Genomic DNA, 26,571 nt, shown 5'->3' with positions numbered 1-26,571 from the left:
GATGCTTGGTTGCCATTTGACAAATAAAATAATAATCTCATCATTTGGGTAACAACGTTTATTCAACCAGTGGGAGGTTTGTAAATGCCACCAGGAAAGTCGAAAGAGGAACTCTTCATTTAGACAATAATACACAGCAATCTGTGGGAGAGTTGTGGTTGATATTATAAAATAAGGATCTGCTGGAGTCCAAGTCAAACCAAGATTTTTTATTTCTGAACTCAGAGAGAATAACAGAGTTACACAGCGCAGTGGAGACAGTCTGAATTACTGAAGCATTGAGTGATTAGCACATATCTTTATAGTTTCCTGTTCCTGGGAGGGACTTTAGTCATACAAGGACACAGGTGTAAATTGGTTTGCAACACAGGATGATAGTCCCAAGAACAGGAGCTTATAATAGGACAGTTTCACAAGGTTAGTCACATACTCAGTTATGTGGACACACATACAATTAACATTTTCCATTACAGAGTCTGAACATTTTCATTTCATTAAATCATCAGTGGGCCAACAATGCAAATGTCAACAATGGAACAAATGCATCACATCCAAATATCACTTGATTATCTGTAGTGCTGGAGGAATGACACACCCAGATAAACACAAAGAGTTTAAAAAAGGACCATTTAAAACAAGGAACCTGATCTCCTTTATATTCAAACTGACATACTCCATATTCACTTCATGTTTTCTAATAAAAACAAACAAATATATGTTTGAGTATACCCTGTACCATTTAATTTCATATGGTAAAGACAGGTAAACACATTGTCAGTCAACAATATAAGACAACGGGAGCACTGTGTATGTTCTCTGATGAATGTTAAGTCAATGTGATGTGAAATATCAACATACACGCTAAGAGGAGTAATTTCTCTCTCCTGTGTGGATTCTCTAATGACGTTTAAATCACTGTTATGAGTAATATGTTTTCCCACAGTCTGAGCTTTTCTAATCCTTCTCCTCTGTGTGCAGTCTAATGTGTTCTTTCAGGCTTCCTAAATGGGCAAAAGCTTTGCACCCTGGGAGGAGTAGTAAGGCTTCTGCCCAGTGTGTATTCTCTCATGTTGTTTCAGGTTTCCTCTCTCGTTGAAACACTTTCCACATTGGGAGCAGTGGTAAGGCTTCTCTCCTGTCCTGTGTGTATTCTCTCATGTTGTTTCAGGTTTCCTCTCTGGTTGAAACACTTTCCACATTGGGAGCAGTGGTAAGGCTTCTCTCCTGTGTGTATTCTCTCGTGTAGTTTCAGCTTCCCCGACTGGCTGAAACACTTTCCACATTGGGAGCAGTGGTAAGGCTTCTCTCCTGTGTGTATTCTCTCATGTTGTTTCAGGTTTCCTCTCTGGTCGAAACACTTTCCACATTGGGAGCAGTGGTAAGGCTTCTCTCCTGTGTGTATTCTCTCGTGTCGTTTCAGCTTCCCCGACTGGCTGAAACACTTTCCACATTGGGAGCAGTGGTAAGGCTTCTCCCCTGTGTGTATTCCCTCGTGTAGGTTCAGGTATCTTCTCTCGGTGAAACACTTTCCACATTGGGAGCAGTGGTACGGCTTCACTCCTGTGTGTATTCTCTCATGAGCTTTCAGGTGTGATTTCTGAAAACTCTTTCCACACAGGGAACAGTGGTAATGCTTCTCTCCTGTGTGTATTCTCTCATGTTGTTTCAGGTTTTCTCTATGGGCGAAACACTTTCCACATTGGGAGCAGTGGTAAGGCTTCTCTCCTGTGTGTATTCTCTCGTGTCGTTTCAGGTTTCCTCTCTGGTGAAACACTTTCCACATTGGGAGCAGTGGTAAGGCTTCTCCCTGTGTGTATTCCCTCGTGTCGGTTCAGGTATCTTCTCTCGTTGAAACACTTTCCACATTGGGAGCAGTGGTACGGCTTCACTCCTGTGTGTATTCTCTCATGAGCTTTCAGGTGTGCTTTCTGGTGAAAACTCTTTCCACACTGGGAGCAGTGGTAAGGCTTCTCTCCTGTGTGTATTCTCACATGAACTTTCAGGTGTGCTTTCTGGTGAAAACTCTTTCCACACTGGGAACAGTGGTAAGGCTTCTCCCATGTGTGCATTTTCTCATGTTGTTTCAGGTCCCATAACCGGTTACAACTCTTTCCACAGTGGGAGCAGTGGTGTCGTCTTGCTAGTTTGGACGTCCCTGGCTCTGGTTCCTCCGAGTCTGGCCTTTCTCCTGCCAAAGACAGTGTTATTTTTAAATAGAGACCCGAATAAAACCACATGATAAAACAACCTTGCTACGAGGGTAAATCCTAAATCAGATCTCTCAATAACCCGAGGCCAGTTTTAACTATCTTAGTGTGATTTTAAAACAAATGTAGAGATTCCTGGTAATTACTGATATGTTTACATTACTTATTCATCCTGTTTTACAAGTCAGAACACAAAAACCTAGACAGTTCTAGGACACTGAAGACACAGACGTCGCTGGATTCCAATTGATCAGGTGGTTCTAAATATATAACTTTCATAGCTGTATGATACAGAATGTGACCTACACACTTCCTTAAACATAAAATAACTAAAGAAGTAATTTTGTGTGGAAGTCCAAAACTTGTTTTTACGTCGAAGATACAAAGCACATCAGTAACATCTCCCCGTTGTTGAAAGGGTTCGGACACATTGCTGTTTAAATGGACCAATTTCTTATTTAGACATTCACAGATTTTCAATATTTTGATTATCGCTGATGTCATATTTTGGGTAAATGTTCCTAAAACTGATAGTAACAACAAAAAACTAAAATATAAACGCAACATGTAAAATGTTGGATGTTTCATGAGCATCACTGTTAGTCAACATTTATTCTTTGCCAAGATAATCCATCCACCTGACAGTGTGGCATATCAAGAAGTTGATTGAACAGCTTGGTTATTACACAGGTGCACCTTGTACTGGGGATAATAAAAGGCAACTAGAAAATGTGCAGTTTGTTCACACAATAATGCCACAGGTCTCTGAGGGAGCGGGCAATTGGCGAATAGCTCTGTTTGTTCTTCACGTTTGGCTGAGAAATCGCCCGGAAATTGCGGTCACAACTCCAAAAAAGATTCCAAATTAGCTCCATAATATCGACAAAAACATGGCAAACGTTGTTTAGAATCAATCCTCAAGGTGTTTTTCAAATATCTATTTGAAAATATATCAGTCGGGACAATTCCTTTTTCTCTAGGACCGATTGGAGTAATGGCTACCTCTGCACTTTACGCGATAATCTCTCTCGGAGCCACCATGTGACCACTTACGCAATGTGCCCCCATACGGCTATTCTTCAACAGAAATGCGTAAAACTACGTCACAATACTGTAGACACCTTGGGGAATACGTAGAAAGCTTAAGCTCGTTGATGGTACATTCAAAGCCATATAGGGAGTCATTGGAACGCAGCGCTTTCAAAACCTGGGGCACTTCCGGATTGGATTTTTCTCAGGCTTTCGCCTGCAACATCAGTTCTGTTATACTCACAGACAATATCTTTACAGTTTTGGAAATGTTAGTGTTTTCTATCCAAAGCTGTCAATTATATGCATATTCTAGTATCTCTTCTTGACAAAATATCCCGTTTAAAACGGGGACGTTTTTTCCCCAAAAGTGAAAATACTACCCCCTAACACCAATAGGTTTTAAGGTAATCAGAAATATTTAGGACTAACTTATTCCTTGACACCCATTCTGAAACTAACTGCATCTCTATGTTAAGTGTTGCAGTCATTTCAGTCGATGTAGTAGCTGACATGTACATTGTTGAGTCAACGCATACATAGACTGTCATTGGCATGTTGTTGGTAAAGATTGAAAAAAGTAGGTGCCAAACAGCTGCCCTGGGGAATTCCTGATTCAAACTTGATTTTGTTGTACAGGCTTCCATTAAAGAACACTCTTTGTGTTCTGTTAGACAGGTAGCTCTGGGGCAGCAGGTAGCCTAGTGGTTAGAGCGGTAGGCCAGTAACCGAAAGATTGCTGGATCGAATTCCCGAGTTGACAAGGTAAAAAACTCTGTCGTTCTGCCCCTGAACAAGGCAGTCCTAGGCCATCATTGAAAAAAATAATTTGTTCTTAACTGACTTGCCTAGTTAAATATTATTATTATTATTAAATAAAGGTTACATTTTAAAAGAAAAACTCTTTATCCACAATATAGCAGGGGGTGTAAAGCCATACGTTTTTGTCAGCAGCAGACTATGATCGATAATGCCAAAAGCTGCACTGAAGTCAAACAAAACAGCCCCAACAATATTTTTATCATCAATTTCTCTCAGCCAATCAGTCATTTGCAATTGCTGTGCTTGTTGAATGAACTTCCCTGTTGAATGAACTTCCCTATAAGCTAAAAGTCTATATTTGTTTACTGTAGAATAGCATTGTATCTGGTCAAATATTTTTTTCCCAAAATTGTAAGGGTTGGTAACAGGCTGATTGGTCAAGCCAGTTTAAGCCAGTAAAGGACTTTAACTTCCCTCCAGGCCTGAGGGCACACACTTTCTAGTAGGCTTAAATTAAAGACAAGGCAAATAGGAATGGCAATATCGGCTGCTATTATCCTCAATTTTCCATCCACGTTGTCAGACACCAGTGACTTGTCATTGTAGATTTTATTTGCGCAAAATTTCATTGAAGATGCTCCACAGCTTTTTACAATCATTCTTCATGTATTTTATCTTTGTTTCATTGTGTAGTTTTTTCTTTTTATTCAGTTTAGTCAAATGATTTCTCAATTTGCAATATGTTTGCCAATCAGTTATTCAGCCAGACCTATATGCCATCTCTTTTGCCTCCCTCTTCATCATACCATTTTTAAATGTATCATCAATCCACGTGGATTTAACAGTTTTACAGTCATTTTCTTAATGGGTGCTGCTTATTAGGAACTGGGATAAGCAATTTCATAAGTGTCAAGGGCAGCATGTGGTTGCTCATCATTACACACCACGGACCAACAAATATTGTTTCCATTGTTGGAATCGGCTAAACTTTGAACATGGAGACATTAAAGAAGTGATAGGAAGTGAAAGAGACTGGGTGTTATGTCAGAAGTTAATGGTTCTCTGAAGAAAGACAGACGGCTTCGAAATGTGTTGGGTGGACGAGAGGAGAGCAAAGTGTGAAACAGGGGAGACTAACATCTGTGGATTAGATGAAGGAGAGGTTGAGGTCAGGACAGATTCTCATCAGGGAGAAAGGTCTGGTATCCTGTTACTCTCTTTACTCTCTTCCTGTGGAACCATAAGATGTAAGGATTGGAGAGAAGGAGGTGTCTTAAGTGGGACATATATCTGGATGGAACAAATTTTGGGTTGTCTGAATTACAGATGTACAGAACCTTTGGGAATAATTCAACTTGGTTAAAGCTTCTCTAGTGTCCGTGAGTTATAAATGGCATATATATAGTTATTTACTGTGAAAGAAAATAACCTAACAACATCTCAACAACATAGAAATCCCCACAAACAATTGTATGATCTCTTATATAGAACATTAGGCCCAGCCTTTTGGAACTTTGGTTGTCCTAGATATGACTACTATATTGTGATCACAACATCCGATGAATTTGGATAATGCTTTCAAACACATTCCTGCAGCAATAGTAAAGATATGATCAAAATATGTTGATGATTCAATTTCTGTACTGTTTGTAACTACCCTGGTAGGTTGATTAATTAATTAACAGTGTCTTGAGTTTAGTTTGCCTGTTCTACAGTCTTGTAAAGATAGGGGGGTTGACTGGGACAGGCAATGTACCATCCATAATGTTTTATGGAAACGTTTTTGTAAAACAAGCACCTTATATCAGGTCATCTTGAAACTTTCCCTCTAAAGGTAACTTTCATCAAGGTTTTATATGCTCTATTGGTTTCTCTCTTTTCATTGGCAGAATCCTTTTTCAGTGTTATGATATTCATAACATCCATATACACCAGTCTATCTCCCTGTCAACTAACAGAACTCTGCTGGTTGTCCTGGTAACAGATACCGGTGGGCAGATTGTATTTTATTTGTTCAAACTGAACTACAGCACTTACTTTGATGTGTCAAATCTGATCCTTTCCTCTCTTCTGCTCCTCCCAAAGTTCCACTCAGCCCCGTTGTTCCAGCAAGCTACCCAGGTGGTTGAAATAGTATCCGTGTTGTTGTTCCTGCAGTCCACCAGCAGCACAGACAACCTCTTCCTACCCAGCAGTAAGGTGCTACCGGGAGAGGCACGACACGAGGACTCGGGGAGTGAGGAAGGGCTAGCGTTGTCCTGGTAACCATAAAGAGGGGACACACAGACATGTCATTATGGATGCTGATGTCACTGTTGACATAAAGTGCTTTACAGAAACCCAGCCCAGACCCAGACTCAGATAGAGCAAGCTGTATGCTAAACCAGATCAAGCTGTACCATCTGGTGTTCTGATCTGGAGAGACTCTTCACTGCCTCGTCAGCATCAGGATGTTGTTGAGGCTCCCCAGAGGATCCACCATAGTCATGTCTGTCTCCTGTGTGAATGAGAACATCAAACAGATGGTAAACTGATGACCATCTATTGCAATCATAGAGTCTTACAAGAGCCATGCATATGTCTAAAATGGTCACTTTCATCATGATTTCCTAAAATACTGTTTGTGATGCAAATGTAAAAGGGTCGTTCCACGAAATGGGTGGCTTTTGCGTCCCTTTGTTATTTGAAGTAGAAAATATTCACCAATATTTAATTTTAAAAGCCTGTTATATTAGATGAGGGGAACTTTAATATAGACCACATGGAGAATTCAATACATCGAATTGAAAAGTCCCAAAAATATATGAACCAATGGCAGATTGACCCTTTAACAATTCCTACAGTACTGAACAACATATTCAAGTGTAGAACTTCAGTAGAATGCCACTTTAAAACCACACCTTAGTTCTACAACGGCATAGTTTGTGTCCCTGTTGAAGTCAGTACTCACTGGTGCTAATCTGATATTCTGTCTCCGCTTTCACTCCAAAAACATCTTCCTTCTTCACCTTTATTGAGAAAGAACCGTTTAGAGAGGAAGAGGATGCTTTCTCTTCTATCACTATAATAGCCTCCTCTTCCTCCTTTTTCATTCTGAAAGATTCTTAAGGCGTAAGACATAAGGCGGCTATTGCTCAAAACATACTTCTATTTAACACAAACACATTCTGTCCTCAGCAGAATCGAAACCGCTTAAGCAACTATAGAATACCAAGCTCATCTGTCTGACTTAAGTTATCACATGCGTCCCTGTCAAAACAGGAAGCGCCCTCGCCTGAAACACCAACTGTCAGTTCCAGTTCTTCTTATCTCACGATCCCCTGACACACAAACATCTTCTTGCATAAGCACACACACACACTCCACTCCCCTTTCAACTGGGCAGGAGCCAGGATCGGACGACTTCACTGGGCACCAATGAGGCTCCTGCACAGGCTCGGTCAGGACCCGCCTCCAACCTTCACCAACCAGTCAGAAGACAGAACTACAAGAATCAACCTACGTCATTCTATGTACAAAATCCGCTGCACACTGTTTAGGGACCCTTTTCAGCTGACTCCTTCCGAGCCATATGATTAGGTCTGTGAACGCTTAGATTACAGGACAAGATATCTTTTACTTTAATGAACTGCCTTTTTGCTATACTTGATTCCACTCAGTCCAGCGTCTTGATTTGGTCTCTCTCTCTGGTAGTTATTCATCAACAGTTCTTTCTCTTCTTTCACTATAACAGCCGCCTCTTCCTCCTTTTTCATTCTGAAAGATTCTTTCTCCAAACAGCCGACCCCTCTTCATTAGCAAGGGAGGAGTAGTTTAGTGAGCTCATGGTCAGGGATGTTAGCTAGCTAGCTAGCATTAGCGTCTAGCCTAGTGCTAGGCTCAGTATCAATATTTAACACGTTTGCAAATTGAACCAGTTGATATGTCAACCGAAACTCGTTTAAAACACTGAGATTAGATCATGTACATTAACATGGTCTAAAACGTCAATATTTCAGTTTTATGTTGGCTAGCAAGCTACCGCCGTGGTTGAAAGAGTTGACGCCTTGTTGTTCCTGAAGAAGCGTCCCGTCCAGTCCATTATACGTCACGCAAGAAGAGTCAACTGAAAGACGCACATCGCCATCTGCTGACTGGAGTGGGTAACGCAGTTTGGAAACAATACTTACTACACTTTTTGTATTGGAAAGAACGGCATAATTATTTAATAATAAGCTGATACATTTTCTCTTCCAAATAATACGTAACAGCTGCTCTATCTACATGTGACCATACTATTCCCTTAAAGCCACGCTCTATAAGATACAAATCATTCTGTAAACAACAGAACAAATGCATCACATGCGAATAGCACTTGTTTATCTGTAGTGCAATACACTGGGTAGACAAAACAGAATAGCTGCTCCTTCCATGACTTAGAAAGACTAGGTGAATCCAGGCTAAAGCTATGATCCCTTACTGATGTCACCAATTAAATCCACTTCAATCTGTGTAGATGAAGGGGGAGACAGGTTAAATAAGGATTTTTAAGCCTTGAGACATGAGACATGGATTGTGCATGTGTGCCATTTAGAGAGTTAATGGGGAAGACAACATATTTAAGTGACTTTGCACGGGGTATGGTAGTAGGTGCCAGGTGCACCGGTTTGTGTCAAGAACTGCAACGCTGCTGGGTTTTTCAGCTCAACAGTTTCCCATGTGTACCAAGAGTGGTCCACCACCCAAACAGTGGAGGTGTGTGCCGTTTAAGATTAGGCAGGATGATTTGTTTTTCCATGAGCATGGCCTTAATTCTATTACAGCATATTGGACGACTGTCATTCATATTTCACTCACCCTGTTCAATGTAACAGCAATAGGTTTAGGCTACTACATGATACTCTAATTGTCCCTATACCCATCATGAGGTAGCAACCTAGCCTATGAATGAAAGTTTAGAATGTAGGTTCACACAGGTCGAGAGAACATTTTGCGATGACAGACAGTGACACATAGACAGACAGTGACACATTCAATACTGCCTTGCACACTCTCGCCTGCATCTAGCTGAAGTAGAGATATCACTGGACAAATTCAGGTATGTTTATCCCCGTTTTGTTCCATTTAAACGTTTGTCAACAGAATCGGCAGAATGAATACACCCCTGATCATGCATAAACACAGTTCACTTTCATTACAGACACGTTGTATTCCTTCTTGCATCTATGTGCTCTCCTCTTATCACCTTCTCGCTTTGTTTCTTTACTTCAATGCACAACACATCAGCTGTATGTGACCAGGAGAAAAAACCTTTCCAAGCCAAACCATTTCATAACTGCTACACACAGCTTACATTGTTGTCAACATATTAGCTAAAATAACATCATAGTCAACAGAGCTAATAGAACTAACTTGTTAGTAAACCTGCTACAATCATGCAGTAACGTTACAGTGTACAGTCAGTAAGCAGTTTAGCACCTACCTTGGCGGATCCCAGTGGCAATAAATTAGTAAAACCAAAAGCTTGCCTTGACTTGGAAGAGTTCCAGTGTTGTGTTGGATAGTCATAGCCAGCTAGCTAACATAACATCCCTTTGTTTGAGCCAAGTGTTTGAGTAGACTAAACTAGATAGCTAGCAAATGCAGCTAAGTAAGTGAAACTGAAAGTGGAAAATAAATGACGAAATATCTCTCTCGCTTCTCCTTCATTTTGGAATAAAATAATTTGTTCAAAACTGTTCAACTATTGTATTTTTCTCTCTTTTAGTCAACTACTCACCACATGTTATGCACTGTAGTGCTAGCTAGCTGTAGCTTATGCTTTCAGTACTAGATTCATTCTCTGATCCTTTCATTGGTTGGACATCATGTCAGTTCATGCTGCAAGAGCTCTGATGGGTTGGAGGATGTCCTCCGGAAATTGTCATAATAACTGTGTAAGTATATGGAAGCCTTGAGAACCATAATCCTCCTAGGTTTTGTATTGAAGTCAATGTACCCAGAGGAGGATGCAAAATAGTATGTTTTAATGAATTATTTGGTGACGTGATTATATTTTGTATAGATTTATCTAAAAAGGACCACTTTTAAATATTTTACCATTTTTATTTTTCTGAAAATAACTGAGGACGATGGTCCTCCCCATCCTCCTCTGAGGAGACCCCACTGCAACCAAAGGACACCCAGCCAACTTGACACAATTGTGGGAAGCATTGGAGTCAACATGGGCCAGCAACCCTGTGGAATGCTTTCGACACCTTGTACAGTCCATGCCCCGACGAATTGAGGCTGTTCTGAGGGGAAAAGGGGAGGGTCCAACTCCATATTAGGAAGGTGTTCCAGATGTTTGGTATAATCAGTGGATACATCATACTTAATGTGGAGGCTATATACAGGGGGTACCAGTACAGAGTCAATGTGGAGGCTATATACAGGGGGTACCAGTACAGAGTCAATGTGGAGGCTATATACAGGGGGTACCAGTACAGAGTCAATGTGGAGGCTATATACAGGAGGTACCAGTACAGAGTCAATGTGGAGGCTATATACAGGAGGTACCAGTACAGAGTCAATGTGGAGGCTATATACAGGAGGTACCAGTACAGAGTCAATGTGGAGGCTATATACAGGGGGTACCAGTACAGAGTCAATGTGGAGGCTATATACAGGAGGTACCAGTACAGAGTTAATGTGGAGGCTATATACAGGAGGTACCAGTACAGAGTCAATGTGGAGGCTATATACAGGAGGTACCAGTACAGAGTCAATGTGGAGGCTATATACAGGAGGTACCAGTACAGAGTCAATGTGGAGGCTATATACAGGAGGTACCAGTACAGAGTCAATGTGGAGGCTATATACAGGGGTACCAGTACAGAGTCAATGTGGAGGCTATATACAGGAGGTACCAGTACAGAGTCAATGTGGAGGCTATATACAGGAGGTACCAGTACAGAGTCAATGTGGAGGCTATATACAGGAGGTACCAGTACAGAGTCAATGTGGAGGCTATATACAGGAGGTACCAGTACAGAGTCAATGTGGAGGCTATATACAGGGGTACCAGAGTACCAGTACAGAGTCAATGTGGAGGCTATATACAGGAGGTACCAGTACAGAGTTAATGTGGAGGCTATATACAGGAGGTACCAGTACAGAGTCAATGTGGAGGCTATATACAGGAGGTACCAGTACAGAGTCAATGTGGAGGCTATATACAGGAGGTACCAGTACAGAGTCAATGTGGAGGCTATATACAGGGGGTACCAGTACAGAGTCAATGTGGAGGCTATATACAGGAGGTACCAGTACAGAGTCAATGTGGAGGCTATATACAGGAGGTACCAGTACAGAGTCAATGTGGAGGCTATATACAGGAGGTACCAGTACAGAGTCAATGTGGAGGCTATATACAGGAGGTACCAGTACAGAGTCAATGTGGAGGCTATATACAGGAGGTACCAGTACAGAGCTATATACATGTACAGAGGAGGCTATATACAGGAGGTACCAGTACAGAGTCAATGTGGAGGCTATATACAGGAGGTACCAGTACAGAGTCAATGTGGAGGCTATATACAGGAGGTACCAGTACAGAGTCAATGTGGAGGCTATATACAGGAGGTACCAGTACAGAGTCAATGTGGAGGCTATATACAGGAGGTACCAGTACAGAGTTAATGGAGGCTATATATACCAGTACAGAGTCAATGTGGAGGCTATATACAGGAGGTACCAGTACAGAGTCAATGTGGAGGCTATATACAGGAGGTACCAGTACAGAGTCAATGTGGAGGCTATATACAGGAGGTACCAGTACAGAGTCAATGTGGAGGCTATATACAGGGGTACCAGTACAGAGTCAATGTGGAGGCTATATACAGGAGGTACCAGTACAGAGTTAATGTGGAGGCTATATACAGGAGGTACCAGTACAGAGTCAATGTGGAGGCTATATACAGGAGGTACCAGTACAGAGTCAATGTGGAGGCTATATACAGGAGGTACCAGTACAGAGTTAATGTGGAGGCTATATACAGGAGGTACCAGTACAGAGTTAATGTGGAGGCTATATACAGGAGGTACCAGTACAGAGTCTAATGTACCAGTACAGAGGAGGCTATATACAGGGGTACCAGTACAGAGTCAATGTGGAGGCTATATACAGGAGGTACCAGTACAGAGTCAATGTGGAGGCTATATACAGGAGGTACCAGTACAGAGTCAATGTGGAGGCTATATACAGGAGGTACCAGTACAGAGTCAATGTGGAGGCTATATACAGGAGGTACCAGTACAGAGTTAATGTGGAGGCTATATAGGTACCAGTACAGAGTCAATGTGGAGGCTATATACAGGAGGTACCAGTACAGAGTCAATGTGGAGGAGTACCAGCTATGTATACAGGAGGTACCAGTACAGAGTCAATGTGGAGGCTATATACAGGAGGTACCAGTACAGAGTCAATGTGGAGGCTATATACAGGAGGTACCAGTACAGAGTTAATGTGGAGGCTATATACAGGAGGTACCAGTACAGAGTTAATGTGGAGGCTATATACAGGAGATACCAGTACAGAGTTAATGTGGAGGCTATATACAGGAGGTACCAGTACAGAGTCAATGTGGAGGCTATATACAGGAGGTACCAGTACAGAGTCAATGTGGAGGCTATATACAGGAGGTACCAGTACAGAGTCAATGTGGAGGCTATATACAGGGGTACCAGTACAGAGTTAATGTGGAGGCTATATACAGGGGGTACCAGTACAGAGTCAATGTGGAGGCTATATACTGAGGTACCAGTACAGAGTCAATGTGGAGGCTATATACAGGAGGTACCAGTACAGAGTCAATGTGGAGGGAGGTACCAGTACAGAGTCAATGTGGAGGCTATATACAGGAGGTACCAGTACAGAGTCAATGTGGAGGCTATATACAGGAGGTACCAGTACAGAGTCAATGTGGAGGCTATATACAGGGGTACCAGGTGGAGGCTATATACAGGGGGTACCAGTACAGAGTCAATGTGGAGGCTATATACAGGAGGTACCAGTACAGAGTCAATGTGGAGGCTATATACAGGGTACAGGTCAATGTGGACCAGGGGGTACAGAGTCAATGTGGAGGCTATATACAGGAGGTACCAGTACAGAGTTAATGTGGAGGCTATATACAGGAGGTACCAGTACAGAGTTAATGTGGAGGCTATATACAGGAGGTACCAGTACAGAGTCAATGTGGAGGCTATATACAGGAGGTACCAGTACAGAGTCAATGTGGAGGCTATATACAGGAGGCCAGTACAGAGTCAATGTGGAGGCTATATACAGGAGGTACCAGTACAGAGTCAATGTGGAGGCTATATACAGGAGGTACCCAGTACAGAGTTAATGTGGAGGCTATATACAGGAGGTACCAGTACAGAGTCAATGTGGAGGCTATATACAGGAGGTACCAGTACAGAGTCAATGTGGAGGCTATATACAGGAGGTACCAGTACAGAGTCAATGTGGAGGCTATATACAGGAGGTACCAGTACAGAGTCAATGTGGAGGCTATATACAGGGGGTACCAGTACAGAGTCAATGTGGAGGCTATATACAGGAGGTACCAGTACAGAGTCAATGTGGAGGCTATATACAGGAGGTACCAGTACAGAGTCAATGTGGAGGCTATATACAGGAGGTACCAGTACAGAGTCAATGTGGAGGCTATATACAGGAGGTACCAGTACAGAGTTAATGTGGAGGCTATATACAGGGGTACCAGTACAGAGTCAATGTGGAGGCTATATACAGGAGGTACCAGTACAGAGTCAATGTGGAGGCTATATACACGGGTACCAGTACAGAGTCAATGTGGAGGCTATATACAGGAGGTACCAGTACAGAGTTAATGTGGAGGCTATATACAGGAGGTACCAGTACAGAGTTAATGTGGAGGCTATATACAGGGTACCAGTACAGAGTTAATGTGGAGGCTAGTATACAGGAGGTACCAGTACAGAGTCAATGTGGAGGCTATATACAGGAGGTACCAGTACAGAGTCAATGTGGAGGCTATATACACCAGGAGGTACCAGTACAGAGTCAATGTGGAGGCTATATACAGGGGTACCAGTACAGAGTCAATGTGGAGGCTATATACAGGGGGTACCAGTACAGAGTCAATGTGGAGGCTATATACAGGAGGTACCAGTACAGAGTCAATGTGGAGGCTATATACAGGAGGTACCAGTACAGAGTTATGTGGAGGCTGTGGAGGCTACAGAGTCAGGAGGTATACAGTACAGAGTCAATGTGGAGGCTATATACAGGAGGTACCAGTACAGAGTCAATGTGGAGGCTAATACAGGGGTACCAGTACAGAGTTAATGTGGAGGCTATATACAGGAGGTACCAGTACAGAGTCAATGTGGAGGCTATATACAGGGGTACCAGTACAGAGTCAATGTGGAGGCTATATACAGGAGGTACCAGTACAGAGTCAATGTGGAGGCTATATACAGGGGTACCAGTACAGAGTCAATGTGGAGGCTATATACAGGAGGTACCAGTACAGAGTTAATGTGGAGGCTATATACAGGAGGTACCAGTACAGAGTTAATGTGGAGGCTATATACAGGGGGTACCAGTACAGAGTCAATGTGGAGGCTATATACAGGAGGTACCAGTACAGAGTCAATGTGGAGGCTATATACAGGAGGTACCAGTACAGAGTGGAGGCTATACAGGAGGTACCAGTACAGAATGGAGGTACCAGTACAGAGAGGCTATATACAGGGGTACCAGTACAGAGTTAATGTGGAGGCTATATACAGGAGGTACCAGTACAGAGTCAATGTGGAGGCTATATACAGGAGGTACCAGTACAGAGTCAATGTGAGAGGCTATATACAGGAGGTACCAGTACAGAGTCAATGTGGAGGCTATATACAGGAGGTACCAGTACCAGTACAGAGTCAATGTGGAGGCTATATACAGGGGTACCAGTACAGAGTCAATGTGGAGGCTATATACAGGAGGTACCAGTACAGAGTTCAATGTGGAGGCTATATACAGGGGTACCAGTACAGAGTCAATGTGGAGGCTATATACAGGAGGTACCAGTACAGAGTCAATGTGGAGGCTATATACAGGTACAGGTACCAGTACAGAGTCAATGTGGAGGCTATATACAGGAGGTACCAGTACAGAGTTAATGTGGAGGCTATATACAGGAGGTACCAGTACAGAGTTAATGTGGAGGCTATATACAGGAGGTACCAGTACAGAGTTAATGTGGAGGCTATATACAGGAGGTACCAGTACAGAGTCAATGTGGAGGCTATATACAGGAGGTACCAGTACAGAGTCAATGTGGAGGCTATATACAGGAGGTACCAGTACAGAGTCAATGTGGAGGCTATATACAGGAGGTACCAGTACAGAGTCAATGTGGAGGCTATATACAGGAGGTACCAGTACAGAGTTAATGTGGAGGCTATATACAGGAGGTACCAGTACAGAGTTAAGAGTATAATGTGTACAGAGCTATATACAGGAGGTACCAGTACAGAGTCAATGTGGAGGCTATATACAGGAGGTACCAGTACAGAGTCAATGTGGAGGCTATATACAGGAGGTACCAGTACAGAGTCAATGTGGAGGCTATATACAGGAGGTACCAGTACAGAGTCAATGTGGAGGCTATATACAGGGGTACCAGTACAGAGTCAATGTGGAGGCTATATACAGGAGGTACCAGTACAGAGTCAATGTGGAGGCTATATACAGGAGGTACCAGTACAGAGTTAATGTGGAGGCTATATACAGGAGGTACCAGTACAGAGTAATGTGGAGGCTATATACAGGAGGTACCAGTACAGAGTTAATGTGGAGGCTATATACAGGAGGTACCAGTACAGAGTTAATGTGGAGGCTATATACAGGAGGTACCAGTACAGAGTCAATGTGGAGGCTATATACAGGAGGTACCAGTACAGAGTCAATGTGGAGGCTATATACAGACAATGTGGAGGCTATATACAGGTACCAGTACAGAGTTAATGTGGAGGCTATATACAGGAGGTACCAGTACAGAGTCAATGTGGAGGCTATATACAGGGGTACCAGTACAGAGTCAATGTGGAGGCTATATACTATAGGTACCAGTACAGAGTCAATGTGGAGGTACCAGTACAGAGTTAATGTGGAGGCTATATACAGGAGGTACCAGTACAGAGTCAATGTGGAGGCTATATACAGGAGGTACCAGTACAGAGTCAATGTGGAGGCTATATACAGGAGGTACCAGTACAGAGTTAATGTGGAGGCTATATACAGGAGGTACCAGTACAGAGTTAATGTGGAGGCTATATACAGGAGGTACCAGTACAGAGTTAATGTGGAGGCTATATACAGGAGATACCAGTACAGAGTTAATGTGGAGGCTATATACAGGAGGTACCAGTACAGAGTCAATGTGGAGGCTATATACAGGAGGTACCAGTACAGAGTCAATGTGGAGGCTATATACAGGAGGTACCAGTACAGAGTAATGTGGAGGCTATATACATGTACCAGTACAGAGTTAATGTGGAGGCTATATACAGGGGTACCAGTACAGAGTTAATGTGGAGGCTATATACAGGGGTACCAGTACAGAGTCAATGTGGAGGCTATATACAGGAGGTACCAGTACAGAGTTAATGTGGAGGCTATATACAGGGGGTACCAGTACAGAGTTAATGTGGAGGCTATATACAGGGGGTACCAGTACAGAGTCAATGTGGAGGCTATATACAGGAGGTACCAGTACAGAGTCAATGTGGAGGCTATATACAGGAGGTACCAGTACAGAGTTAATGTGGAGGCTATATACAGGGGTACCAGTACAGAGTCAATGTGGAGGCTATATACAGGGGTACCAGTACAGAGTCAATGTGGAGGCTATATACAGGAGGTACCAGTACAGAGTCAATGTGGAGGCTAGAGTCAATGTGGAGGCTATATACAGGGGTACCAGTACAGAGTTAATGTGGAGGCTATATACAGGGGTACCAGTACAGAGTTAATGTGGAGGCTATATACAGGAGGTACCAGTACAGAGTTAATGTGGAGGCTATATACAGGGGTACCAGTACAGAGTTAATGTGGAGGCTATATACAGGAGGTACCAGTACAGAGTCAATGTGGAGGCTATATACAGGAGGTACCAGTACAGAGTCAATGTGGAGGCTATATACAGGAGGTACCAGTACAGAGTTAATGTGGAGGCTATATACAGGGTGTACCAGTACAGAGTTAATGTGGAGGCTATATACAGGGGGTACCAGTACAGAGTCAATGTGGAGGCTATATACAGGAGGTACCAGTACAGAGTCAATGTGGAGGCTATATACAGGAGGTACCAGTACAGAGTCAATGTGGAGGCTATATACAGGAGGTACCAGTACAGAGTCAATGTGGAGGCTATATACAGGAGGTACCAGTACAGAGTCAATGTGGAGGCTATATACAGGGGTACCAGTACAGAGTCAATGTGGAGGCTATATACAGGAGGTACCAGTACAGAGTCAATGTGGAGGCTATATACAGGAGGTACCAGTACAGAGTCAATGTGGAGGCTATATACAGGGGTACCAGTACAGAGTCAATGTGGAGGCTATATACAGGGGGTACCAGTACAGAGTCAATGTGGAGGCTATATACAGGAGGTACCAGTACAGAGTTAATGTGGAGGCTATATACAGGAGGTACCAGTACAGAGTTAATGTGGAGGCTATATACAGGAGGTACCAGTACAGAGTTAATGTGGAGGCTATATACAGGAGGTACCAGTACAGAGTCAATGTGGAGGCTATATACAGGAGGTACCAGTACAGAGTCAATGTGGAGGCTATAGGAGGTACCAGTACAGTCAATGGAGGTACCAGTACAGAGTTAATGTGGAGGCTATATACAGGAGGTACCAGTACAGAGTTAATGTGGAGGCTATATACAGGGGGTACCAGTACAGAGTCAATGTGGAGGCTATATACAGGAGGTACCAGTACAGAGTCAATGTGGAGGCTATATACAGGAGGTACCAGTACAGAGTCAATGTGGAGGCTATATACAGGAGGTACCAGTACAGAGTCAATGAGTCAATATAGGCTATATACAGGAGGTACCAGTACAGAGTTAATGTGGAGGCTATATACAGGGGGTACCAGTACAGAGTAATGTGGAGGCTATATACAGGAGGTACCAGTACAGAGTCAATGTGGAGGCTATATACAGGAGGTACCAGTACAGAGTCAATGTGGAGGCTATATACAGGAGGTACCAGTACAGAGTTAATGTGGAGGCTATATACAGGAGGTACCAGTACAGAGTTAATGTGGAGGCTATATACAGGAGGTACCAGTACAGAGTCAATGTGGAGGCTATATACAGGAGGTACCAGTACAGAGTCAATGTGGAGGCTATATACAGGAGGTACCAGTACAGAGTCAATGTGGAGGCTATATACAGGGGTACCAGTACAGAGTCAATGTGGAGGCTATATACAGGAGGTACCAGTACAGAGTCAATGTGGAGGCTATACCAGTACAGAGTCAATGTGGAGGCTATACCAGTACCAGTACAGTCAATGTGGAGGCTATATACAGGAGGTACCAGTACAGAGAATGGAGGCTATATCAATACAGGAGGCTATATACAGGAGGTACCAGTACAGAGTCAATGTGGAGGCTATATACAGGTACCAGTACAGAGTCAATGTGGAGGCCAGTACCAGTACAGAGTCAATGTGGAGGCTATATACAGGAGGTACCAGTACAGAGTCAATGTGGAGGCTATATACAGGAGGTACCAGTACAGAGTCAATGTGGAGGCTATATACAGGGGTACCAGTACAGAGTCAATGTGGAGGCTATATACAGGGGTACCAGTACAGAGTCAATGTGGAGGCTATATACAGGGGTACCAGTACAGAGTCAATGTGGAGGCTATATACAGGGGGTACCAGTACAGAGTCAATGTGGAGGCTATATACAGGAGGTACCAGTACAGAGTTAATGTGGAGGCTATATACAGGAGGTACCAGTACAGAGTTAATGTGGAGGCTATATACAGGAGGTACCAGTACAGAGTTAATGTGGAGGCTATATACAGGAGGTACCAGTACAGAGTCAATGTGGAGGCTATATACAGGAGGTACCTACAGAGTCAATGTGGAGGCTATATACAGGAGGTACCAGTACAGAGTTAATGTGGAGGCTATATACAGGGGTACCAGTACAGAGTCAATGTGGAGGCTATATACAGGGGGTACCAGTACAGAGTTAATGTGGAGGCTATATACAGGGGTACCAGTACAGAGTTAATGTGGAGGCTATATACAGGGGTACCAGTACAGAGTCAATGTGGAGGCTATATACAGGAGGTACCAGTACAGAGTACAGAGTATACAGGGGGTACCATGTGGAGGCTATATACAGGGGGTACCAGTACAGAGTCAATGTGGAGGCTATATACATGAGGTACCAGTACAGAGTTAATGTGGAGGCTGTATACAGGAGGTACCAGTACAGAGTCAATGTGGAGGCTATATACAGGGGGTACCAGTACAGAGTCAATGTGGAGGCTATATACAGGAGGTACCAGTACAGAGTCAATGTGGAGGCTATATACAGGGGGTACCAGTACAGAGTCAATGTGGAGGCTATATACAGGAGGTACCAGTACAGAGTCAATGTGGAGGCTATATACAGGGGACCAGTACAGAGTTAATGTGGAGGCTATATACAGGGGGTACCAGTACAGAGTCAATGTGGAGGCTATATACAGGAGGTACCAGTACAGAGTCAATGTGGAGGAGGTACCAGTACAGAGTCAATGTGGAGGCTATATACAGGAGGTACCAGTACAGAGTCAATGTGGAGGCTATAATACAGGAGGTACCAGTACAGAGTTAATGTGGAGGCTATATACAGGAGGTACCAGTACAGCTATATACAGGAGGTACCAGTACAGAGTCAATGTGGAGGCTATATACAGGAGGTACCAGTACAGAGTTAATGTGGAGGCTATATACAGGGGGTACCAGTACAGAGTTAATGTGGAGGCTATATACAGGGGGTACCAGTACAGAGTTAATGTGGAGGCTATATACAGGGGGTACCAGTACAGAGTCAATGTGGAGACTATAAACATGAGGTACCAGTACAGAGTCAATGTGGAGGCTATATACAGGGGGTACCAGTACAGAGTCAATGTGGAGGCTATATACAGGAGGTACCAGTACAGAGTTAATGTGGAGGCTGTATACAGGAGGTACCAGTACAGAGTTAATGTGGAGGCTATATACAGGAGATACCAGTGCAGAGTTAATGTGGAGGCTATATACAGGAGGTACCAGTACAGAGTCAATGTGGAGGCTATATACAGGAGGTACCAGTACAGAGTCAATGTGGAGGCTATATACAGGAGGTACCAGTACAGAGTTAATGTGGAGGCTATATACAGGAGGTACCAGTACAGAGTTAATGTGGAGGCTATATACAGGTACCAGTACAGAGTCAATGTGGAGGAGGCTACAGATAATGTGGACTATATACAGGGGGTACCAGTACAGAGTCAATGTGGAGGCTATATACAGGAGGTACCAGTACAGAGTCAATGTGGAGGCTATATACAGGGGGTACCAGTACAGAGTCAATGTGGAGGCTATATACAGGGGGTACCAGTACAGAGTTAATGTGGAGGCTGTATACAGGAGGTACCAGTACAGAGTTAATGTGGAGGCTATATACAGGAGGTACCAGTACAGAGTCAATGTGGAGGCTATATACAGGAGGTACCAGTACAGGGGTCAATGTGGAGGCTATATACAGGGGGTACCAGTACAGAGTTAATGTGGAGGCTATATACAGGAGGTACCAGTACAGAGTTAATGTGGAGGCTATATACAGGGGGTACCAGTACAGAGTCAATGTGGAGACTATATACATGAGGTACCAGTACAGAGTTAATGTGGAGGCTATATACAGGGGGTACCAGTACAGAGTCAATGTGGAGGCTATAGCTCTGATAGGTTGGAGGACATCCAGCCAACTTGACACAATTGTGGGAAGCATTGGAGTCAACATGGGCCAGCATCCCTGCGGAAAGCTTTCGACACCTTGTAGAGTCCATGCCCCGACGAATTGAGGCTATTCTGAGGGAGAAAGGGGGGGGTCCAACTCCATCTTAGGAAGGTGTTCGAAATGTTTGGTATAATCAGTGGATACATCTGCCATTTAGCAGACACTTTTATCCGAAGGGATTTGCAGTCATGTTTGCAAACACTTAACATATGGATGGTCCCAGGAATCAAACCCACTACCCTGGTTTAACAAGCACTATACTCCACCAACTGAGCTACAGGACCACAAGGAATGATCAAGGAATGACGCAGATAAACACGCACAGCCTGAGTTTCAAAAATATAATTGAATCAAAGACCGTAACATTGAAACTGACATACTTCATATTAGACGCAGACCGATTCATCTGACTGGCCGATCTCAGGTTTGGTATTTTTGGGCGGCGATTTTGCAGATTTTTTTTTACACCTTTATTGAATCTTTATTTAACTCGGCAAGTCAGTTAAGAACGCATTCTTATTTTCAATGACGGCCTTGGAACGGTGGGTTAACTGCCTTGTCCAGGGGCAGAATGCTAGATTTTCACATTGTCAGCTCGGGGGATCCTGCCTTGCAACCTTACAGTTAACTTGTCCAACGCTCTAACCACCTACCTCTCATTACACTCCACGAGGAGCCTGCCTGTTACGCGAATGCAGTAGAAGCCAAGTTAACACCATCCAGTCCCTTCAGCTCCATCCATTCAAGTCCCATCTCTAACACCATCCAGTCCCTTCAGCTCCATTCAAACCCCTCCCATCTGTCTCTCATCCAGTCCCTTCAGCTCCATTCTCCCATCTGTCTCTAAACAACATCCAGTCCCTTCAGCTCCATTCAACCCTTCCCATCTGTCTCTAAACACCATCCAGTCCCTTCAGCTCCATTCAACCCCTCCCATCTCTTAACACCATCCAGTCCCTTCAGCTCCATTCAACCCCTCCCATCTCTTAACACCATCCAGTCCCTTCAGCTCCATTCAACCCCTCCCATCTCTTAACACCATCCAGTCCCTTCAGCTCCATTCAACCCCTCCCATCTCTTAACACCATCCAGTCCCTTCAGCTCCATTCAACCCCTCCCCCCTCCCATCTGTCTCTCCAACACCATCCAGTCCCTTCAGCTCCATTCAACCCCTCCCATCTGTCTCTAACACCATCCAGTCCCTTCAGCTCCATTCAACCCCTCCCATTCCCTCTCTTAACACCATCCAGTCCCTTCAGCTCCATTCAACCCCTCCCATCTGTCTCTAAACACCATCCAGTCCCTTCAGCTCCATTCAACCCCTCCCATCTCTTAAAACCATCCAGTCCCTTCAGCTCCATTCAACCCTCCCATCTGTCTCTCAACACCATCCAGTCCCTTCAGCTCCATTCAACCCTCCCATCTGTCTCTAAACACCATCCAGTCCCTTCAGCTCCATTCAACCCCTCCCATCTGTCTCTAAACACCATCCAGTCCCTTCAGCTCCATTCAACCCTCCCATCTGTCTCTAAACACCATCCAGTCCCTTCAGCTCCATTCAATCCCTCCCATCTGTCTCTCTTAACACCATCCAGTCCCTTCAGCTCCATTCAATCCCCTCCCAGTCCCTTCAGCTCCATTCAACCCCTCCCATCTCTTAACACCATCCAGTCCCTTCAGCTCCATTCAACCCCTCCCATCCTAACACCCCATCTCAGCTCTCTCCCAAACACCATCCAGTCCCTTCAGCTCCATTCAACCCCTCCCATCTCTTAACACCATCCAGTCCCTTCAGCTCCACAGTCCCTTCAGCTCCATTCCATCTAAACACCATCCAGTCCCTTCAGCTCCATTCAACCCCTCCCATCTGTCTCTAAACACCATCCAGTCCCTTCAGCTCCATTCAAGTCCCCCTCCCATCTGTCTCTTAACACCATCCAGTCCCTTCAGCTCCATTCAACCCCTCCCATCTGTCTCTTAACACCATCCAGTCCCTTCAGCTCCATTCAACCCTCCCAGTCCCTTCAGCTCCATTCAACCCCTCCCGTCTGTCTCTTAACACCATCCAGTCCTTTCAGCTCCATTCAACCCCTCCCATCCCTAACACCATCCAGTCCCTCAGTCTCTTAACACCATCCAGTCCCTTCAGCTCCATTCAACCCCTCCCATCTGTCTCTTAACACCATCCAGTCCCTTCCCATCTCTTAAGTCCCTTCACCATCCAGTCCCTTCAGCTCCATTCAACCCATCCCATCTGTCTCTTAACATCCATATGGGATTTATATTTGCCATATATATTTTAACTGTGCTGTGATGCTTCACAAAAGTACTAAACTTTTCGATTCTCATAGTTTCTACAGATTGTAAATTAAAGATAAACATTTTTGTTAAAATAATTATAATATTATTGATTGATTGAATAGGACTTTTCAAATCACCCAGTATTGCCATCTGCAGCGTTAGTTCTAGGTAAATGTTGCAATTCTTCAGCGATTCCTGGACCTGTGACCAACAACGAGCTACATATGGACAGTACCAAAATAAATTATCTAATGACTGCCTTCTCAAAGCAAAGTCTGCAGAGCTGGGAAGATTGTATCCCCATATATAACATTATATTGGTTGCAAGAATTTTGTATAATAATTGAAGCTTTGAATCCGGCGTCATTTTGCGTGTCAATTCATAAACCATGTGCCATGGAATCAGTACAATGAAAATCTCTTGCCAACTATTTTGACATTTATTTGGCACAGCTGTCAGTTGTTTGGTCCTTAAATGGAACTGGTAAACATTTCTATTTATCACAATTTGGTCCTTAATGCAGGGCCTTGTTCCTGTTCTACAGTCTAGTAAAGAGAGGGGGGTTGACTGGGACAGGCAATGTAACATCCATCATGTTTTATGGAAAAGGGTTTTGTAAAACATGCACCTTACATCAGATCATCTTGAAACTTTCTCTCTAAATCTAACTTTCATTAAGGTTTTATATGGTCTATTGGTTTCTCTCTAAAGCTAACTTTCATCAAGGTTTTATATGGTCTATTGGTTTCTCTCTAAAACAAACTTACATCAAGGTTTTACATGTCAACTAACAGAACTGTCTACTGTGGTGGAAATACACCAGTCTATCTTCCTGTCAACAAACAGAACTCTGCTTGTTGTCCTGGTAACAGATTCCAGTGGGCAGATCTATTTCATTTGTTCAAACTAAATTACAGCACTTACTTTGATGTGTCAAATCTGATCCTTTCTTCTCTTCTCCTCCTCTCACAGTTCCACTCAGCCCTGTTGTTTTCCTGCAGTCCACCAGCAGCACAGACAACCTCTTCCTACCCAGCAGTAAGGTGCTACCGGGAGAGGCACGACACAGGGACTCCGGGAGGGAGGAAGGGCTAGCGTTGTCCTGGTAACCATAAAGAGGGGACACAGACACATATCATTATGGATGCTGATGTCACTGTTGTCATAAAGTGCCTTACAGAAACCCAGACCCAGATAGAGCAAGCTGTATGCTAGACCAGACCAAGCTGTACCATCTGGTGGTCTGATCTGGAGAGACTCTTCTCTGCCTCGTCAGCTTCAGGATGTTGAGTCTCCCCAGAGGATCCACAATAGTCATGTCTCTCTCCTGTTTGAACGAGAACATCAAACAGGTGGTGAACTTATTACCATCATCAATTATTACTGTCTATTACAGTAATATAGTCTTATCAGAGGCATTAATATCTCTAAATTAATTGGGTGCCTTTTGTGTCCCTTTGATATTTTAAGTATAAATTATGCTCCATTATTACATTTTAAAAGCCTGTTATATATAATTAAATCTCATTTAAAAGTCCCAAAAATATATGTAGCAATGGCAGATTGACCCTTTAACAATTTAAATAGTACTGAACATCACATTGAAGTGAAGAACTTCAGTAGAATGCCCCTTAAAAACCACACATTAGTTCAACAACTGCATAGTTGGTGCCCCTGTTTTTAGGACAGTACTCACTGGTGTTAATCTGATATTCTGTCTCCTCCTCTTTCACTCCCAAAACGTCTTCCTCCTTCACCTTTTTTAGAACCTTTTAGAGAGGAAGGGATGTTTTCTCTTCTTTCCCTATAACAGCCTCCTCTTCCATTCTGAAAGGTTGTTTCTCTCCTTTCACTGTAATATCCTCCTCTTCGTCTTTCACGACAATGTTCAGGGGCAGAGCTTCTTTCTCTCCTTTCACTGTAATATCCTCCTCTTCGTCTTTCACGACAATGTTCAGCGCCAGAGCTTCTTTCTCCGGACAGCAGACATCCACTTCTTTAGCAGGGGATGAGTAGTTTAATGAGCTCATGGTCAGGGATGTTAGCTAGCTAGTTAGCATTAGCGACTAGCCTAGTGCTCGGCTCAGTATCAATCTTTAACAAATTTGCAAATTGAAGAAGCAAATTAGGTTCAAGTTAACGTCAAATGAAATTTGTTTTAAACACTGCGATTAGCTAATGCACATTAACATGGCCTAAAAGGTCAATCTTTCAGTTTTTATGTTGTCTAGCAAGCTATCGGGGTGGTTGAAAGAGTTGGCGCTTTGTTGTCCCTGAAGAAGCGTCCGTCCAGTCCATTATACGTCACACAAGAAGAGTCAACTGAAAGACGCTCATCGCCATCTGCTGGCTGGAGTGGGTAACGCAGTTTGGAAACAGTTACTACACTTTTTGTATTGGAAAGAACGTCATAATTATTTAACAATAAGCTGATATATTTTCTCTTACGTCTTACAACTACTACTTTCCTGTACACAGACGTAAAAGCGTAATATGACTATGTAGATGATGCATAAATACTTCTATGAATAGATAGTGTGTTTATACACATTTTCTCTGTTCATTTTTCACAATCGTTTTTGTCTAGATGTGACCATACTCTTCCCTTAAAGCCATGCTCTATAAGATACAAATAATCCTGTAAACAATAGAGCAAATGCATCACATGGAAATAGCACTTGAATATCTGTCCTGCTATACACTGAGTATACAAAACATTAAGAACACCTGCTCCTTCAATGACATAGACTGACCAGGTGAATCCAGGTGAAAGCTATGATCCCTTACTGATGTCACTAGTTAAATTCACTTCAATCCGTGTAGATGAAGGGAGGAGGCCGGTTAAAGAAGGATTGTTAAGCCTTGAGACAAATGAGACATGGATTGTGTCTGAGTACCATTCAGAGGGTGAATTGGGAAGACTAAATATTTAAGTGCCTTTGAATGGGGTATGGTAGTAGGTTCCAGGCGCACCGATTTGTGATTTGTTTTTCCAACTCAACAGTTTCCCATGTGTACCAAGAATGGTCCACCACCGTAACAGTGGAGGTCAGTGCCGTTTAAGATGAGGGAGGACCATTTTGTTTTTCATGGGCATGTCCTTATTTCTACTACAGCATGTTGGATGACTGTCATTCATATTCCATTCACCCTGTTCAATGTAACAGTGATAGGTCTAGG

General features: G+C 43.3%; 1 protein-coding gene and 1 pseudogene across 1 annotated transcript in view; both read right to left on the bottom strand.

Annotated features, from left to right (window-relative positions):
- LOC124025113 overlaps positions 1 to 26,571 on the bottom strand; it is a 76,975-nt gene that overhangs the window by 34,012 nt on the left and 16,392 nt on the right. The gene's annotated exons all lie outside the window — the stretch shown is intronic.
- Positions 195 to 25,124, bottom strand: LOC124025115 (annotated as a pseudogene).

The sequence above is a fragment of the Oncorhynchus gorbuscha genome, unplaced genomic scaffold (assembly GCF_021184085.1).
Source record: "Oncorhynchus gorbuscha isolate QuinsamMale2020 ecotype Even-year unplaced genomic scaffold, OgorEven_v1.0 Un_scaffold_2179, whole genome shotgun sequence".
Lineage (NCBI taxonomy): Eukaryota > Metazoa > Chordata > Actinopteri > Salmoniformes > Salmonidae > Oncorhynchus > Oncorhynchus gorbuscha.
Note: the sequence above shows the minus strand (reverse complement) of the source record. Positions and strands in the feature narration are given on the sequence as shown.